Source organism: Vespula pensylvanica, chromosome 4 (assembly GCF_014466175.1).
Source record: "Vespula pensylvanica isolate Volc-1 chromosome 4, ASM1446617v1, whole genome shotgun sequence".
Taxonomy (NCBI): domain Eukaryota; kingdom Metazoa; phylum Arthropoda; class Insecta; order Hymenoptera; family Vespidae; genus Vespula; species Vespula pensylvanica.
In genome coordinates this window covers 8,660,673-8,674,045 of record NC_057688.1, presented here as the reverse complement: position 1 = coordinate 8,674,045, position 13,373 = coordinate 8,660,673, and the positions used below count along the sequence as shown (strand labels likewise).

Here is a 13,373-nt window from a genome sequence, read left to right as displayed (position 1 = left end):
GTTGCATCGATAAAGACTAAAGAGAGACCGAGATAGAATATGTTAAAGTCAACCATTAAACATTATTAATGTTATTAATGACGTTCACGGCTATATGCTTAGTTAACCCAATATGATCATTTCGAAGAAACGTCCGATGACGTTTACTCCAAAACTTCCATAATAATTTTAGAAATGTCATCGTGAACGTCGTCGTTGTCGTCATTATCGTCGTGTCTCATTCTCAATGCAAGATTTTTCCATACAAGACATTGGGAACGATTCCTTTTTATTTCTTTCTTTTCTTTTTTTTTTTTTTTTTCTTTTTTTTTTTTAAGGTTTCGTGACCTGACAAAGACGACTATATCGCGATATTAATTAGATACTTATTATTCATTTAACATTCGTTTAATATCGTCGTTATACTTTTCTTAATATTTTCATTGTGTAATGAAGAACAAAGAAAATGGTAATATTAGTTTCACAGGATGGCTATTCGATAGCATATTTATATCTATATACACGCACATAGACACACACACACACACACACACATATATATATATATATCGATCAAATTAACGAACGAGAAACTCGAGGAAATGGAAATCCAGGGAATTCGATCTATCGTACGACCTCCGAGAACCACCGATTTCCATACGGCGATACGCTAACGTTAACGGTACAGGAACGGCAGTTGGTACGCGAGAGAAAGAGAGAGAGAGTGAGAGAGAGAAGAGAAGAGAGAAAGAGAGAGATGTAGAGAGAACGAGAGAGAGAGAGAGAGAGAGAGAGAGAGAGAGAGAGAGAACGAGAGAGAACGAGAGAGAGAGAGAGAGAGAGAGCAGCTCGTCGGGCATTACGGTGGCCCGACGTATATTTAGGTCCGATTATTTATGATTACGATTATCCCGGACGGCTTTCGAGCGCTTTATTGAATGTTTAGCATGTGCCGGCCACGCTAATTCTGAACTCAACGTTTATAGCATGGGGTTGCCTCCTCCTACATGCTCTCTCTCTCTCTCTCTCTCTTTTTCTCTTTCCTTAGTTTACCTCCACTCCTTTTCTCTTCCTCTTTTCCTGTCTCTCTTTCACTCTATCAATCTCTCTCTCTCTCTCTCTCTCTCTCTCTCTCTCTCTCTCTTTCTTTCTTTCTTTCACTTTCTACATCGTTCTTTTCATCTTTCTCTCGTTTTCCGATCGATTTTTTTTTTTTTTTTTTTAATTCTTATATACACAAATACGCGATAATCCTTTAAAAGAACCATACCAATTTATAAACGTGAAAATACGTTGTTTCGTTATATTATAGTTATTTTGATTCGACAAAGTTTGTTGCAAGACAAACGCGGCTAAACGATCCAAAGAGATTGTTAACTCTCGAGAGTTTGCATATATATATATATATATATATATATATATATATATACACACACACATATGTATGTATGTATGTATCTTTGGCATACGGTGGTTTACGCCGTACGACCTTGAGATCTAAGAAAAACAATGGAAAGTGGAGAGTCGAGTCTACGCGGCGTGTAAGTAAGTAAGTACGTTCTAAGCGGGCGCCTAAGCTATTTTCGATCGTGAATGTTTTGCGTTTCGGTTTCGACTCTGTATCGTGCCGGAGGAGTTTTACGCGAACGAGTCCCACGTTCATTCCGATTTCGTAGAATCCGACGAATCTTCAATGAACGTCTAACTCTTCCTATTCGATCACTATGATAATAGTCGTATTTCCTTTCTATCGTTTCGTAGACATTACATACTTATATAGTATTAATATATTATATATATATATATGAATGTATGTATGTATGTATATATGTATCTTTTATTTAATAGGAAAAGAAAAAAGAGTAGATAAAAAAAAGAGAACCGAGGTTACGTGATCAAAAATCATGGAAATCAGTTTGGCAAGACGTATGAATTAACAAATCGTATTAATAAGTCGATATTAGTATTAGTAAGTTCTGTTCTGAAATTATAGAAAGACGTCAAGGCAATCGCGGTCGCATTTATAATTAACGCGGGTATAAGCGCTTAGCAATTAAATTCCACTCAGGTACGCATACATGCATAAAACTGACGTTACAAGCACGATCGTATTATATTATACGTCTTTGTATAGGTATGTTTTGCGTTCGAAGATAGTAAATGTTTCGAGTCCGTGTCGATGTGGAATTTACTTGGATACGAGATATCCTTTATTAACGAGGAGAAGAAGAAAGAGAGAAAGAGAGACGAAGATAGATGAGAAGTATGTTCATCTCTCTCTTTCTCTTTCTTTCGACGGGTTTCGAGGACCACCTCATGAACGTGAAGACCTTTGACACGAGTGATTATCCGACTACGATGGCATCGCGTGAAAGGTGATCGAGCGCACGCTCTGGGCGTTTTTCACTTTCCGAGGAGGGACGTTGAAACGAAGCTGGGAAAAAGAGAGAGAGAGAAGGAGAAAAAGAAAGAGAAAGTGATAGAGAGAAAGAGAGAGAGAGAGAGAGAGAGAGAATGAACGGCCTCATACACTTCATCTTTAAATAGCAGTGGACATCTAGGATGCGGTAAAATCATTTCCAAGTAGCTTTGGACGTTTCAAACGAACCACCCACATTCTCCTCTCCTCTTCTATCCTCTTTCTGCCATGTTACTCTTCATTTCTCTCTCTCTCTCTCTCTCTCTCTCTCTCTCTTAATTTCATTTCTCGAGAAATCAGGTTAACTTGTATCAAAATAATTTCTCTTCGTTACGTCTTATTACTAATTTATCTGTCTAAACGTATATGTGTATATGTAATGTTTGCGTGCATTTATATATATATATATATATATATATATATATATATATACACACTCTTATTCGAATAAGTGACATTAGACATTAATGAACATATCTATCCGTTCATCCATCCATCTATCCATTTATCCATCCATCCATTCATCTACCTAGCTATCCATCCATCCATCTATCTATCTATCTATTTCTTTTTCACCCAACGACATCTCCAGAGATTGATAAATTCCACGGTGGCGCCAGTGAAGAAGGATTTCGTAATGCCAACCGCGAAACAAGGCGTCTATTTGAAAGTAGAGATCAAACGTTACGCGAACGTCCCAATCGTTTATTTGACGAGGCACGCGATAATGGACGATTCTCTTCTCTCGTTCGTTCTATACGAAATAGAAAGAGTAAGAGAGTGAAAGAGAGAGAGAGAGAGAGAGAGAGAGAGAGAGAGAGAGAACAAGAGAGAGAAAGAGACAGAATCAAAGAGAGAAAAATAGGATGAAAAGGAGATTGACCAATCGCGTTTCATTTCATGATCTTTAATCGAGAAATAAAAACGAATGGACAACGACAACGAAAAGAAAAAAAAAGAAACCAAAAGGAAAAAAGAAAAAAAGAGAGAGATGAAAGAACGAATGTTTTATTTAAAAAATGCATAATTTTCAAAAAAAGAAACCAACGACCGAAGAAACAGAATCATTTTGCTTCGTAAGAAAAAGAGAGAGAAAGAGAGAGAAAGAGATACATAGATAGATGGAAAGAGAGAGAGAGAGAGGAGAACGGTGGCCAGTGGAGGGGGCGTCGAGGGAGAGTGAGAAAGAACGATAGGAAGGGGAGAGAGGTAGTATCGTGTCGGACGCTGGACGAGCCGCACGTTCGACGCGAGCCAGCGCGTGCTTTCACGCGTGAAAGAAAGAAGGAAGGAAGGAAGGAAGGAAGGAAAGAAGGAAGGAAGAGCGCGCGCGCGCTCTCGCGCCTCTTTTCTCTCTTTCTCTTTCTCTCTCTCTCTCTTTCTGTTACATACGTGCGTACACGTAAACTCACATACACAAACGTACATACAAAATCATACGTATACGCTCTATACAACTATTTATTTCTCTATTCTCTCTCTCTCTCTCTCTCTCTTTCCTTCTCTCTGTCTTTCTTTCTCTTTCTTTCTCTCTTTCTAAAATCTCGAAGAAGAGGACGCGAACTGGCACTTTTCGAGACTCATCCATCGTTTTACACCTCCTTCTTCCCCTCCTCCTTCATCTCTTTCCCTCTCTTCCTTTTCCTCTTACCCCTCCTCTTCCTCCTCCTTCTCCTTCTTCTAATCCTCTCCTTCTGTGAAAACATTTCTTCCTCCACCTCCGCGCGATCGTGTGTGCAGCACGTTCCTAGCGAAGGAAAAAGTAGTGACGGACGGTGCGCGGCGGACGACGCGGCGGGCGCGAGAGCCGAACATAAACGAAAATTACCGAGACTCGCCGAGGACCATCCTGCTGAGGACTGTGATTGGCCGAGGGCTCGAGGAAGTGGTCACCGTCGATGAGAGCTCGGACCACGTCGCCACGTGAGTCGGCCGTCGTACCGCGAACCAGGATACATCATCGCGCATCGGGATTTTTATTCGATGACCCTTATTGATTTTGTCTTAACACGAAAAGCCAATTATTCGATTGTTGTGTTCGAAACATATATATATATATACGTATATATACATATGTATGTATACATATGTATATACATGTATATGTACATATATATATATATATATATATATATATATAAATAAGGAGATTATTTACGATGAAGTGGGTAGATAGTGTATTGGGAGATGTTAGAGAAGCGAGATACTTTCTAAGTGGACCTGGTTTATCCTAAACAACAGAGAGAAAGAAAGAAAAACTGAGAAAGAGAGAGAGAAAGAGAGAACGAGAAAGAGAGAGAGAGAGAGAGACAGACAGACAGAGAAAGTACATTTTGTGCGAATAAAATCCGTTATTATATATTCGAGTTTTTCATATCTTATCGACGAGCAAATGCTGTCAGATGGATTGATGCCGTGTATCTTCTGAGGAATTCTTCGGGATCTGTTCCGATCACGTGCGCCTGACGTTTCGTTGGAAGATCGTCAAAACGGATTAGGAAATTCTTTCCATGAAGGTGGATCCATCGATCGAAGGGTAGAAAGTGTCCCGTTCATTGTTTCTTCGATGTTGTGAATCGTGCGTGTTATATATACATATATACACACAACATACATATATACATATATATATATATATATATATATACATATGTATATATATGTATCTCAAATTCTTACTCTTATCTCTTTCTCTGATTCTACGTTAACTCGTATCCTTTTACCAGGGTGTCTGAAAAGTTTTCGTCGTTTCTACGAACTCGGGCGTCGAGGGACTCGAGTTTTTTCCAAGTGATCGCGGGTTCCTAAAGGCTGCCAGTAGAAACAGACATTCGTTCGTCTTTATGGTAGCCACGTGAGGTCGGTCGTTCGGTCTTGTCAATGACCTAGGACAACGCCTGCGCTTCCGTTCGTGCGGAAAGGGGATTTCTTCCTTTTTCGAGGGTTGACCTCGAATCACTCGACTTTTGATTTGGTTTTTTTTTTGTTTGATCCTTTTCTTGACAATTATTTTTTTTTTATTTGTTTTTTTTTTCTTTGTTTGCTTTTCGACGTCGTCGATAACGTTAAAGGAAACAAGGATATATAAATATATATATATATATATCGAATTCTTTCGGTAGAATTCATCGACTCGATTCTCGAAGAGTAGATTGAAGATCGAACGAGAAAGTATTGAAATTGATCTATATATACATACATACATACATACATATATATATATATATAGACGTATACACGGTGAATTTATTTGATCGATCATTTTTTCCTCAACTTTATAAACTTCGTGACGTTTGAAATAGAAGAACTCGTGGTGACTTTGACTCGATCTCGTACGTTCGTCTTTAACGTTCGTCTCACGTGTGAGAGGAAAAGAAAGAGAAAAAAAGGGAAAAAGGAAAGTGTATTCGGAAATATGACGGAAGTAATGGAATATTGGAAAAAAGTGGGGGAAATAAGTGCCGTGCGTTTCCGTGGCTAATCGGTGAGATAGTCTAGGATGATACATTGTTAAAGACACGGTGACTCGGTGATCCACCGAGAGAAAACTTGTGAAGAGTAGGAAGAGGAAAAAGAGAAAGAAGAAAAAGAAGAAAAAGAAGAGGAAGAAGAAGAAGAAGAAATAAAAAAAGAAACGGAAAAAAGAAAAAGATAGGAAGAGCGAAGGAACGTGCTGTTACTTTTTTCTTTTCATTTTCTTTTTTTTTTTTTTTTAAATTTCTTTCAAATTTCCTTCGTATTTCTTCCTTTATATATATATATATATATATATATATATATATATATTATCGTTATCGTTGGTGTTTTTATTCGAAGAAAAGTAAGACGAGTTTCGTCTTTACCTCGAACAGGAGAGTGCTTTAGGCTACCATCTAGAAGAAATTCTCGACCGATTGGATCTCGCCTCACGATTGCGTTTCACAATTCTTTTTTGGGTATGTATATATATATATATATGTATATATATAAATATAAACATAAATATATGTATAAAAGAATCTCAATTATCAATTATATTTAATCGCAGCGATGTTCTATCTCGTCTAAGAAAATTAAGTTAGTTATATCCGAGGATTGGGCAGAACGTCAAGGAGCATTATGATTTCATAATGTTTTAACATAATAACGAATATTTGTCGGTGCCAATAAACCTGAGTTAATGGTTAATTAGCGAACGAGCAAGCCGGCGCATGTTCGCGTTAATCTTAAGAAACTTATCTTTTTCTATTTTATTCGTCTTCGTATACTTGTTGATCTAATAATAGTAAGTGACTTTATTATTCCGTCATTTATCCTCTCTTATGTATCTATGTATTTACATCGAAATACGCGTGATGATTTTTGCGCTAATTGAATCACTCGAATACGTACAAGGTTTCACGTGAAAGAAAGATGAAGATAGACAGAGACAGAGACAGAGACAGAAAGAGAGAGAGAAAGATACAGAGAAAAGAGACAGACGCGTGTTAACGCTTGCCAAAAATGTTCACGGCGCATTAAACGTCCTAAGAAACGGAGCAGCGCGAATTTCCTGTATTGCAGAAGCGACGCCTCGTCAAACGAGGATGGAAAAGGAGATGCAGACGAAGAGGACGAGGAAGACGAAGAAGACGAACTTCTCGAGATCTCTGGCAATTCGTAAAAGCGGATCTTACTCGCCTTTCGTCACGAGTCGTCTCTGAGCGTTCGCTTCTAATCGCACGAGCTCGGTAAGCGCTCGAGTTAATGACAGGCCGGAAGCGACGTTTAATTAAAGTACGCACTTCCGGTAGAAACGTTTTCACGAGAGCGTGTTATTTAGTCAAGCCCACGTTGCACAATTTCAAATTGGCTACAAAGAAAGGAACGATAAATTACGGGGTAAGGGGGATAAAATAGAGAAAAAATATATATATATAATGTATGCATATTATGTATAAACCTATACGTTCCATGTAATTTTTTACAGATTTTTTCCCCTTTTCTTTCTGTCTCTCTCTCTCTCTCTCTCTCTCTCTTTCTCTTTCTCTCTCTTTCTTTTTTCTTTCTTTTTCTCTTAACAATAAACACAAAGAAATAAATAACGAGTGGAGTACGGTTTTACCGACAAATGTCGTTATCGATTAAAAACCGCAGAGAGAAAGAGAGAAAGAGAATGAAATAGCATATTGCCGGTATGACAACGCTCGTAATTAGACGAATAACGTATTTGCATGTGGCATCTGTCGTCATTCGTCGCATTTATTGCATGCACAAACGCGACTGATATTTTGACTACTATTGCATAAAAAAACAAGAGAAGAAAAAAAAAACCAAAAAAAAAAGAAAAAAAAAAGGAAAAAGAAGAACAAAAGAGAAAAAAATTATAGGAAGAAGGAAAGAAAGAGAGGGAGAAATAATCGCGACTGACGAGAAAATGATTTGACCCGTGCTCGTAGTCGGATGGATAATTATTCCGAATTCGTACGATATACGATACGTACTAAACGTACGAGGTTAGAATTTGGATCGATTGGAAAGGCCGAAAGTTGATCGAAAGCTAATGGGAACCACGATTACGTGTCGCAATTAAGAGACTAACATCGATGGGCCGAAGTCGCGTTGTTTCGCTTCGCCTCGCCTCGCCTTGCCTCACCACGCCTCACCTCACTTCACTTCACCTCACTTCACCTCACCTCAACTCACCTCAACTCACCTCACCTCGTCTCGTCTCGCGTCGGGTCGCGTCGCGTCGCGTCGCGTCGCGTTCTGGCGGTTAATCGCGATCGCTTTCGTGCCGCATGCGATGCGCTCGCCCATAATGATGCGTCGCCTCGAGGGAGCAACGGTGATTCGTTTTTCCGAGTCTTATTTTATTAGGAAAGACACTCGACTGTCCTAGGTAGGTAGGTATATAGCGTTAGGAGTAAACGATCCGCTCTAGAGTCACGAGTTCCGGTCTACTCGAAACGTGATCCCAACATGGCAAAAAGCATTCTAGACCGCTAGACTTCTTCGCGAGATCGAAAGTCACGAGTATTTGTAAGAGAGAGAGAGAGAGAGAGAGAGAGAGAGAGAGAGAGAGAGAGAGAGAGAGAGAGAGAGAGAGAGAGAGAGGGAGAAAGCGATCGTAGTCGTGGATCATAACGCGAAGGCGAACGCCGTCACGGCTCCTTTCGGTGTAAATGATTTTACTGCCGAAGCCTTGTCGAGAGAATTAACGAGCCGCGATTATTCCGTTTGCTTTCTCTCTCTTTCTATCGTCAGCTTTTTCTTCTTCTTCTTCTTCTTCTTCTTCTTATTCTTCTTTTTATTTTTCATTTTTAACTTTACCCATGGGAAAGTTCCGCCCTTCGACGATTTTAGTTCTACGATCGATATTACAAATGCTTCATCTTTAATCTATCTCTTTCTCTTTCTTTGTTGTTGTTGATGGTTGTTATTCTTGTACTGCTTTTCTTTCTTTTTTTTTTTTTTTTTTTTTCTTTAACATTTTAACACTCATGAATCGATCTCACGAATTTTCGTCGTTCAGTTCATTCGTATTTCGTAATAACAAAAGAGAAGAGCCAAAGAAGAAGTAAGTAAGTAAGATCTGTCGCCTCGATCGATAGATAACCGATGAACGTCGTCATTATCACGATCGACCATCGTTCTTCGTTCATATCCCAGAGATAAACTATGATTAAACGACGCTGACGGACAGCTCGGTTCTACAGTTAAAAATAAGAATATTGCGTGTACGTTTGATCGTTCTGGCACGCGATCATCCTACACAAAGTGAGTGTAAACACTCCCATATAATCTGAGAATCGAGTTTTAAAAAATTAATCTTTAAAATCTTATAACAATCGTTATATCACCGATCCTATATTCGATTTTCTTACGATCGATCGTAAATCAATGTCAAAGTTACGTACGATTTATAATCCTAATTATAAAACTCTCTTAATCGTCTTCTTCCTCTTCTTTTTCTTCTTCTTCTTCTTTGCTGTTGCTATTATTATTGTTGTTGTTGTTGTTGTTGTTGTTGTTATTGGATTTGAAGAAGAAGAAGAAAAAAAAGAAGATATAGAAAAAAGAAAAATTGCATCTTCCTTCACACCCGCATATTCCCAAGCGCGGGAGATTTGAAACTTTTCCTTTGGCAACAAGTGTTCCTTCGTGTTACACGACAGGCACGGCTTAAGTTTCAGCCACGGATGTATACCGAATTTCCGCGACACCTGTTGCGAAACATTTCGAATTTGCCAGCAGCGAACCGAGCGCCTCTCCCCTTCTATCTTTCTCTCTCTTTCTCTCTTTCTCTTTCTCTCTCTCTCTCTCTTTAAAGCTTCTCCCTTCGAAGCTTAATTTCGTTCAATATTATTGCTATTATTATGATTTCCTTCGCATCGTTTCACTCGGCTCGACGTCTATTTTTAAATATTATTACGGCGCCTCTGTCTCTTTCTCTCTCTCTCTCTGCTTCTCCCGCTTCTTTGCTCGCTTCTTTCGTTCGTCCTCTCTCTCTCTCTCTCTCTCTCTCTCTCTCTCTCTCTCTCTTTTTCACTCGTATTTCTATCTCTCTTTATCCATGATTTTCGTACGCGACGAATGGAGCATGCTTTATCGCGCTCGATCCCGGTTGGTGGGGGCGGAATAGAAGCGAGGGGTAGAAGAGGTATCGGGGAGTGAAGAGAAGGGGAAAAAAATGCAAATAAATCTATCAATATCGTTTCTTTTTCTTTGCAAATTACAACATCAATGTCGAGCCGATAAATAAATTTTCTTCGTTGGTTTTTAATGAGGTATAAATAATATTTTTACATGAAAAAGAAAAATGATTTGTCTTTCTTTCACGTAGGATCGACGAATTTTAAATGGACTAAGAGATTTAGGGATTTAGAAAGAGAAAGAGAAAGAGATAGTGAGAAAGTATCTGTGTGTGTGTGTGTGTGTGTGTGTGTGAAAGAGATAGAAGAATCTTCGAGGCTTCAAGCCGAAACTATTTTCGTTCCAAACGCGTAAATCAAGAGAGCTCTTGTAAACCAGGACTCGGATATTCAATTCCATGTTCTCTCGATGGTCCGAACGTGTTTGAGAAACGACGTTAGGTTTGTCTAACGAATTGAAAATCATTAGAATCCGTCGATAGACGGATTTACGAATGATGGATATATACGTGCATCTATATCTGTGCATCGTTTTTTTTTCTCTTTTATTTCTTCTTTAGTCTTTTTGTGGTTCTTGTTCTTCTTCTTCTTCTTCTTCTTTCTTTTTTTTTCGGAAGGAAAATTCGAAATCGTTTTGTGATACGTGTAAGTAGATATTCGATGTCCAACGATTCGAACGTCCTTCGAACGTAAAGGCAGCCAGTGACGTAAATTTATGACTAACGAAGTATCTTATTCACAATACGGCGTAATCGTCTCCTCGCCAATTAACACCGTACCGAACCGGCCGGCTTCATTACGCCACCTTCGAATTACCCGTGCTAGTCGGTGCAAAAGAGACGGACGTATAATGAAAGAAAGAGAGAGAGAGAGAGAGAGAGAGAGAGAGAGAGAGAGAGAGAGAGAGATAAATAGAAAGATGAAGCCATCTGTATATACCGTAACTAATTCTTTTACTGAAATCCCTTGAAGACGTTCTCACGAAGCACGAAAATCACGAACGCGAATTCGACCTTGCTCTGAAAAAAAAAAGAAAGAAAAAAAGAAAAAAGAAACGAAAAAAAGGAAGAAAAAAAAAAAGAAGTCGCCTTTGAAATGTACTCATCTATCTCTCTGAATATATCTTCATTCTTAAAAATTCCAAATATGCGTGTGAAAATGATACGTGTAGTAATGTATTTACATGCGTTCGACGATGTTTTCGAACGTCTGTTCGTTAATTTATACGGTTAATTAACTTTTTTTCGTCTTTTTTTTTTTCTTCTTCTTCCTCCTCTTTTTTTTTTTTTTTTTCCTTTTCCTCTTTCTATAGACACATTTATGTGTGATCACGATACAGGTTTGTTTATTAAAATAGTTATGTAAGTTTGCTTCGTCTATGTACGTAATAAGTTATTTTTGCAATTTGTTATTTTATAATGTTATTTGCGATTAGGTTGAGGGCCCCGAAAAATAACGGGAAAATTGTTGTATTAAACGTCCGACGATATTACGACTCGATAAAAACGCGAACGTGTTTCAGTCTCTCTTTCACAATAATTGACCTGTGGCGGTGCTTCGTACAGTAATTATCACGGCACTAAAGTCTCCTGGCACGCACTTTTAACCCATTCGCACCGGCACACATTATTTCTCTTTCTAACTCGTTTAGATTGCTACACGCATGTGTTTCACTCTCTATATCTCTCTGTCTCTCTCTCTCTCTCTCTCTCTCTCTCTGTATATCTCTCTCTATATATCTTTTTCTGTCTGTCCCTCTTTCCTACTTTCTGTTTCTCGAATCGATCCGAAAGAGAATCTAATATGCCAGTCAATAACTATTTCTTTCCCTTTAATCTTTCAAGTTTCTTGTTAATTAACATCGAAAAGAGTAAATGAAGAAGAAAAGCAAAAAAATAATCGACTATATTAAAAATGTCGATCGTAGGAAGGTATAAGAGGCCATAAAAAATCGTTCGAAACGATCAATTAGAAGAGATCATAATGTCGAAAGGAACGAAGAAGCTTCCATGGGCTCTCTTCTTGGCCGATTTGTTTCGATCTTTCTTTTTTCCCTTTCCTTTTTTATCTTCTTCTTCTTCTTCTTCTTCTCCTTCTTTTTTTTCCCTCGCCATTTTTTTTCTCATCTCTCGAGTAATTTCACGAGACTTAAAGGAAGGAGAACATTGACTCTAGCGCTTCGAGCCGACAAGAAACATTTTCTCTCTTTCTCTCTTTCATTCTCGTTTCACAGGAAAGTATATATCCCGTAGGATGTTACTACTGAAACTGTAATTATAGCGGCAGTAAAGTTACCGGTACGCGTTGCAATCTTCGAAACATTCGTAAAACACGGCCTTCTAAAGAAGAGACACGAGCCAAGAGAAGGGAAAAGGGTTAAGGAGTATGTGGTGGCAGTGGTGGGGGAAGGGAAAGGGGATGAGAAGAAGAAGAAGAAGAAGAAGAAGAAGAAGAAAAAGAAAAAGAAAAAAACAAAAACAAAAAAAAAAAGAATAGAAGGAGGAGAAGGAGGAGGCAAACATCGATCCTCCTACGGTCCTCAAGAAGAGGATAGTATAGGACTCGTGGCTCGAAGAATTTTTACGAGCGATATCGTTGGTCCCTTTAATTTACTGGCTCGCTTTCGGACCCTCAGCCCTTTTCCCGAACTGTTCGAGCGAAATGAATTCTAAGTAACTATCTTCCTTGCCAAACCGATAAACGTTCGCGTCCTCCCTTCTTCCTCCCCCTCTCCCTCAGCCCCTCATCCTCTCTACGTAGCATTCTCTCTACCATCTTCACCTTCACCTTCACCTCCTACACCAACACTTTTTCTCTACCATATCGGGTGGCCCTTTCGCGGGAGTCCTTAAAATCTACTGCCCCGGTGCATTAAAAAGTAATAGATTATAGTGCGGCCACAACCCAGACGCGTGTCCTTGCCGTTGGTAGCGATCCTGTGCGACGATTAAATCGAAATAAATACCTACGGTATCTTTATCCTGAAGCTCCGCCTGTTATCCACCCTGATCGGGACACGTTTTATGTTCTACCTCTCTTTTTCCTCCGCCCTCCCTCCTTCCCTCCCTCCTTCCTTCCTTCCCTCCTCACTCTCCTTCGTCCTCTACCGCAGCTCCCTTTCTGTTTGTCCATCCGTTCGTCTCTTCTTTACCATCTTTTTTTTCTTTCTATCTCTTTTTTTTATATTTTTCTTTTCGTCCTCTCTCTTTCTCTCTCTCTCTCTCTCTCTCTCTCTCTCTCTCTCTCTCTCGTTCTCTCCGTCTCTCCTTCTCACTCGCTCATTTAATTGTCTTCTCGCACGTTAATGCTCTTTCCAACGCGAACGTTGTAGGTGTATAACGGCACGCGAAAACAATTTATTA

At 39.1% G+C, this 13,373-nt stretch overlaps 1 protein-coding gene across 7 annotated transcripts in view; it reads left to right on the top strand.

Moving 5' to 3' along the window:
• Positions 1 to 3,622: 3,622 nt before the first annotated feature.
• The window catches only part of LOC122628649 (zinc finger homeobox protein 3), a 269,125-nt gene continuing 259,374 nt past the window's right edge, over positions 3,623 to 13,373 (top strand). For 6 of the 7 annotated variants that reach the window (XM_043811124.1, XM_043811126.1, XM_043811125.1 and 3 more), the window contains exon 1: positions 6,220 to 6,333. The gene's annotated coding sequence lies outside the window, so the exon portion shown is untranslated. Of the gene's footprint in view, positions 3,821 to 6,214; positions 6,334 to 13,373 lie in introns of those variants that run through there. The other variant, XM_043811122.1, reaches the window with a different exon arrangement.